Source organism: Lactuca saligna, chromosome 1 (assembly GCF_052625555.1).
Source record: "Lactuca saligna cultivar CGN05327 chromosome 1, ASM5262555v1, whole genome shotgun sequence".
NCBI classification, from domain to species: domain Eukaryota; kingdom Viridiplantae; phylum Streptophyta; class Magnoliopsida; order Asterales; family Asteraceae; genus Lactuca; species Lactuca saligna.
In genome coordinates this window covers 35247494-35254262 of record NC_136417.1, presented here as the reverse complement: position 1 = coordinate 35254262, position 6769 = coordinate 35247494, and positions in this window count along the sequence as shown.

The following is a 6769-nucleotide window of genomic DNA, read 5'->3' as shown; positions in this document are numbered from 1 at the left end:
GAATCGTAAAATGTCTTATCAACTCGTCGAGTTGAGGCCCAACTCGTCGAGTCCGCTTGGAAACAACATTTTATCAAAACACGAAAGTCGTCCGACATGGTGTCTAGTTTTCAGAACATTTTGAATCTCATCAATCAAAGTTATAGTTCATGAGATATGGCTAAAAAACTGACAAGGGTCAAGCTGTCCAACAACATCCCTCTTTCTTCAAAATCCAAGATCCAAGCTTCCAATTGCTAAATCCGCTTCATTTTCCATCCGAGCAATTCATTGTTTCTGAAAAATGAAATTATAAACTAATTAAACACCTTTTTTTCATTAAATGAGATAAAATCAACATAAAGCATTAAGATAATGCATGAATTTTATAACTAAATATGCCCATATCCGTGATGGTCAAAACTAGTACCATAACTTTCCTTTAGGTTGTTTTGACTTTCATTTTTTTGCCTAATGATGGTAAAAATAAATGATTTTAAAAAAATCATATCTCTCTCATATGGATCCCGTTTCCAACATTCTTTTCCCTAAAGTTCTTAACTCGAGGAGTACTATGATTCTCCTTTTTATAACTCTAGTCAAAACTTAAGTAAAAACTTAACTAAGCTCTTTGTACCGTTTTAGCATCATAATAATTATTTACACGATTGATTTTACTTTTTACAAAATTGATAACTCATTCAATTGGAGTTGAATTTTACCAATTTTATATCTTTGGAATCATATCGACGAGTACTTTCCAAATATATTAACCGTTTTAAAAGATGGTAAAACATTTTGGATGCTTATTTTTTAGTTTAAACGTCGAATTATTTCTAAATATAATGGCATATTTGATTATATTTATTCATAAAATCAAAAATTATATTTATTCATAAAATAAAACATTATAATGTTGTGATAGAAATTTTCTTGGTTGTCACATTCTCCCCCCCCCCCCCCCTTTTAGAAATTTCGTCCCAAAATTTTATCTTATCGTGAAGATTTCTTTGAACAAGTGAGGGTACTTGTTCTTCAATTGGTCCTCTCGTTCCCAGGTATACTCAGGTTCTCGCTTAGAGTTCCGTCGTATCTTAACTATGGGAATCCGACTTTATTTGAGTATTTTGACCCCTTTGTCCATAATTTCAACTGGTTCCTCAACGAAGTTCAATTGAAGGCGGATTTGAGTTTCATCAAGTGGAGTGACAAGTGTATCATTGGAGAGACACTTATTAATATTGGACACATTAAAGACATCATACACATTGTTGAGCTCTTGGGGTAACCTAAGCCGATAGGCCACTGGACCAATTTGGTCGAGGATTTCAAATGGTCCAATATATACCTAGGATTTAGTTTGCCCTTTTTCAAAAGGTTATAACTCCTTTCCAAGGAGAGACCTTAAGCATCACCCTATCTCTAACTTCGAAATTAAGGTTTTTGCATCTTATATCAGCATATTTTGACGATCATGTGTTGCTTTCATGTGCTCACGGATTTACACTATCTTCTCACTCGTCTCATGAATAATCTTTGGGCCTATTCGTAGGGTAATTCCTGCGAACTTCTTGGCTAGTTTGTTATCACCAACTTCCACCTAAAAAATAGTATATCTTCATTTACTACAGTATAAAGCTTCAAACGGTGCAACCTTGATGCTTGTGTGATAGCAAATTTACCTTCGAACGGTGCACCAACTTAGATAGGTTGCAATTCAAGCCTTCATGTTCAGCGACCAGCAAAGAGTTTTAAAATCTAGATACATCTTGTCTGATCTGGGATGGACGGAGTACCTTGTCCTATAGGCCTTATCTAAAACTAGTTGTAAGACCATGTGGGGGAGCCCGTGACACTTAGGTGTAAGACCATGTGGGGGAGCCCATGGTGTCCTTATGCAGGGATATATGGTAAAGATAACTTTTATAGCTAATGTTATATGGTATAGATAACCTTATAACAAATATGATATGTGTTTTGTGGATTGTATGCGGGGTATGCTGTGGGGGGACTCATTAAGCTTTGTGTTTACGGTTTACAGTTTTGGTTTCAGGTATCATCGATTTGGAAAAAGAAGAGCTTGAATTGATCGTAGTGCACATACCTATGATTTCTGCAACGAGTGATTTTGGGATGAACTCTGATAAATGTTTTACTCATTAATGATTTGAAATGTTCAGGGATAAATGGTATCAATGTTTTGGCTATACTAAAAATGAAAATTTTACCCTTGATTTTTTGGTCGTTACATAATCTGATGATGAGAACTTTCTCCGACGATTGTGGAATAGAATTGATGAACACGCCCAAGGTAGGGTTATTAAGGTGTTGGAGGGATTTAAGGAAACCAGTCAATTATTATAGGGATTATATATTTGGAAGATAAATCAATTGTATATATAATAACTAAATTATTCTTTATTGATTAATTAATAATTTTATTTATATAAATTCTGATTGGTTCATACATTCAGACAATAGATGTTAGATGTATATAAAAGCTAACTCATAAACATTCACTAGTATACATGAAGTAACATGCGTAAATGAAATAACAAGACCATGTTTGTTTAATTAAACGAAAATAAAATATTGTCCATATTTGTTAATTTATTTAGTAATGAATATAAATAAACTTTCTGACTTGATTCTTTTACAAAAATAAGTAAATTATCAAACAATAGCGAAACTACTTATTATATGTTTGGAGTACTAGCTGAAAAACTAGTTGTTAGCTGAAAAGTTAGCTGATAGCTAAAAATGTAGTTGTTAGTTGGAAAGTCAATAGATAAAAAATGATGTTTGGTAAAAGGATATTTAATAGTATTTGTTTCTATAATTAATTAAGGGTTGAATTTTTTAAAAAACTCCTAAAAAGTTAGTCTACATAGCTTTTCAAAAAGCTAGTTTATAAGCTACTTTTTAGTTTGTCAAACTCAACAACATAAAAAAGTTCGAAAAATAAGCTAGCTTCTTAGCTAGCTGTGACGCGCAAAATACAACCTTAATATTTATACACAAAGGGTCTTAGGGACGCCACTTGATTTTAAAATTAAATTAATAATTGTATCATATTAATCACAAGTTCCTAATATGTGTAACATTGATTAATTGTTTTAAACATTCCGTCTTTGAAACCAATGTTAATATTTAATAATCCGATACACTAACCAAAAAAAAAATTATACATCGTACGTCAGTTAATTTGAAACTCGTGAATATAAATTCTGGATTTGTCACTATTGTAAAATAATATATATATATATATATATATATATATATATATATATATATATATATATATATATATATATATATATATATATAGAGAGAGAGAGAGAGAGAGAAAAAAAGATAGGTTCAGCTGTTTAAAGTATTTATCGTGTTATTGTATCTATTAATGTGGGCCAATCAAAATTTAATAGAAAAAACAATAATTAAATAAATCAATAAGGGTAAGTAGGTAATTTGATAAATAACTTCGACAAATACTCCCTATAATTTTGCTAGTTACGTTGACTTTAACCTAATTCCCCTATTTTATAGACTGATCTTATGAATTCATCACCGGTGTAGGATCAATCATTCATCACCGGTTGAAGACTCCTTCATACCGACCATCCAATCGGCTACTAACCACCACCATCATCTTTATTGTCGACGACCACAACCATCCCTGTCCTTCCGTTTTTTATTCCAAAATTGAGAAATAGAGATAGTGATTGATAAATAGCGAGATCGAGGTGCGAGGGATGTCAGACGATTGCAGACCCATTGCACCCGAATGATGTGCTCCGATGGTCGTCTAGATCGAAGAAGGACGTGGGGTAAAGCAGCGGGACTGCTTTCGTCCTCTGTGGCTTTGAAGTGCGAAGCTGGGAGGGTTAGATGAAGAATTCATAAAAGCTCTCGATTAGAACAAGGAATCAAATGGGGGTCTCGGTGGTGTTTGCTCGACAATCCTGGTGTTTCCCCTTTGTTTTGGCAGTCCCGATCAACGACAGGTAAAAAAATGTCTCCAAGCTCTTATCATGTTCATCATCGTTCCATTTCTAGATGCCCTTTTGACCAATCAAAATGTTTTCGCTTTCAAATACACAAATCAGTTCCGGTCAGGTTAAAATAATATTTCTGTATAATGTTATAAGCCAGTTTTAGTGTTCCATATCTCACACATACTAGAATCATTAATTCTATTTTTCTGTATAAATTTCAGGCATTCATTATTCTGTCTTGCTTAATATCGGTGTCTGTCAACTTCGATCAGAAAAACATCTCCGATGACTTATCAGGTGTTAGGTCACTTGAAAACATGTCTAGGTTTGGCATTTGGATATTTTCTATTACACGATCCTTTTAGTTGGAGAAACACACTACTAGAAAAACAGTCTTTTACGATGCTCATTGCGCGTCGTCAAACGCTTGGACGACGTGCATTTGCGCGTCAAGAAAGGTCATGTCATAACGAGAGACGACGCGCTTTTACGCATTGTCTATAGACGACGCGCATTTATGACACGCAATGCGTATCATTAAAGCCGCTGTCAAGAAAGGTCATGTCATAAATGAAGATGACACACATTTTTGCGTATCGTAATTTTAATTTTAATTTTTTTTAAAATTATTTGTAGATTTGCTAGTTTTCAAATTAAATTTGCATTTCATGTCTAATAATAGAAAATAAAATACCATATACAAAAAATACAATCCATTGCACAAAAGTTAATGTCACACAAATAATCATTCCAATAGTAGACAAATATTTGAGCATTATTATTAAGAGGTTTTCCCTAACTATATAACCTAGTACTACATTGCTATTTCCTTAGTTTGTGTACATTTTTGTAAGCAAGTGTGTATTGAAGCACCTTCCATGCAGTAGTACCCCCTTTGACCAATGCTAGTATCAGAACATAAAGCACCTTTCTGCACAAAAAACAACAATCAGTCAACATTCTTTAAAATACTATATGAACCTTCTCAAGTGATGCACATCGACCAAGAATATCCTGAATTACAGTTTACAATTTACAACAAAAACAAGAACTGATTGAGTCAAACTACAAGAATAAAATGCTAGGTCAACTTAGCTAAGTATTGAATCCATATGTAATGAATACAATCACAAATGCAAGTGATTAATGTCATTAATGGCATAATTTTTTTCCCTTGTCTTACCTTTATTAGCACCATATATCTCGTCTCATTTCACCTCCAAAATCAACAAATTCAAGTATCCATGATTGGGACCTAAGAACATGGGAATACAAAGATACAAATAATATTTAATAACAATGTCCCAAATACAAACACTAAGAGATGGTCATAGAAGAGAGCGAAAAATGTTATCATATCTCACAAGAGATGTTTCTGATTTGTCTTTCTTCCAACATGTCTTTGTTGTTCAACTTGTAACTTATGCGCATAATGATTGCTTTTCTGCCATAACAAACAACATTCATCATGTAAACGATATTTTTTTAAAGATGGGGAGTTTTTTTTAAATGAATAATCGTAATGTTTTATTGAATTTAGAGTAAAATATGATTAGGTTTATTACAGCTCCTTCTTGCTTTGCAGATTCATAATGGTGCAAGCATAAAAGCCACCGGTTCTCTCTCCATGATCTGACCATTGAGCAAGGCAAAGCCTACATTTACAGTTTTATAAAGGGATCACAAAGATTTGGAAAATGAAAAACATAGTGAAAAGAAAAGACAACCCAAAAATAAAACAAAAGATAAATAGTGAAAAAGTAACAAAGCCCAAACGCTCCCTTGAGCAAAACAGCACAACTGCAAGATGACGAAAACATACATATATGTAAATATGATAAAGAAACTCTAAGAAATCTGATGTAGGCTCTTCACGTTTTAATGGAGTCAAAGAAATAAAAGAGAAAATTAGAACAATTATGGGTGAAAATGGAGTTTTGGAGCTGGAGAAACTGAGAAACTTAATTGGCTGGAGGATTTTTTTTTCATGAAAATTAGAACAATTATGACTTTGGTTATTCTATATCCAACTTGTAGTGAAAACTGAAAACGGGGACTGAACAGAAAGTAACTGAAAGAGTTACTTAAACTCATTTGAATCTCATGAAATGAAGAAGGAAAAATTAGTGTCTTGTTGTTTTCATTTGATAGGGAAGGAACCAAAACTTCGAGGCTACTGTGATTGAATTTCAGTGGTAGGTTTCTTATGCTTTCTTTGATGTTTCATTTTGATTGAGTCTATTAGTTAAATAGATAAAAAAAAATCAATTTCTTGATGATCTTGTGCAGTTCTTTTTTTGATCTTTGCGTGTGTGATCATAAGGATCATAAGTGAGAGTATTAACTTGCATGGAGGGTGGTAGAGCACGTGGGTATGAGTGTTCTATTAAGGAGTTCTTTATTCTTAAGAACACCAAATCAGAATTTTTTGATTCCCATCTGGAATCAGATGATTTCAGCAATGATTTTTTTTGTCAATTAGCCCTCAGGACATTGCAATTCTCAAGGAAAGAGACTCGAAAAGTTTGATTCAAGGAGAGATTGATGATGATCACATTGGATTTGAACCCAATATTCTCCAAAACCATGAGAACAAACAACAAAAGCTTGATTCCAATAGCAAATACTTATCAGATTCATGTATAGGAAAGATGGAATCAATTAATGAACTCATGAAAGGAATCAAGTTTGAGGATTCAAGATTCTAGAGGTTTAAGATCAATATTCTAAGAGATTAAGATTCTAGCATTCAACATACATTAATACAGGGGCTTCAATCATTCAAGATTTCAGAT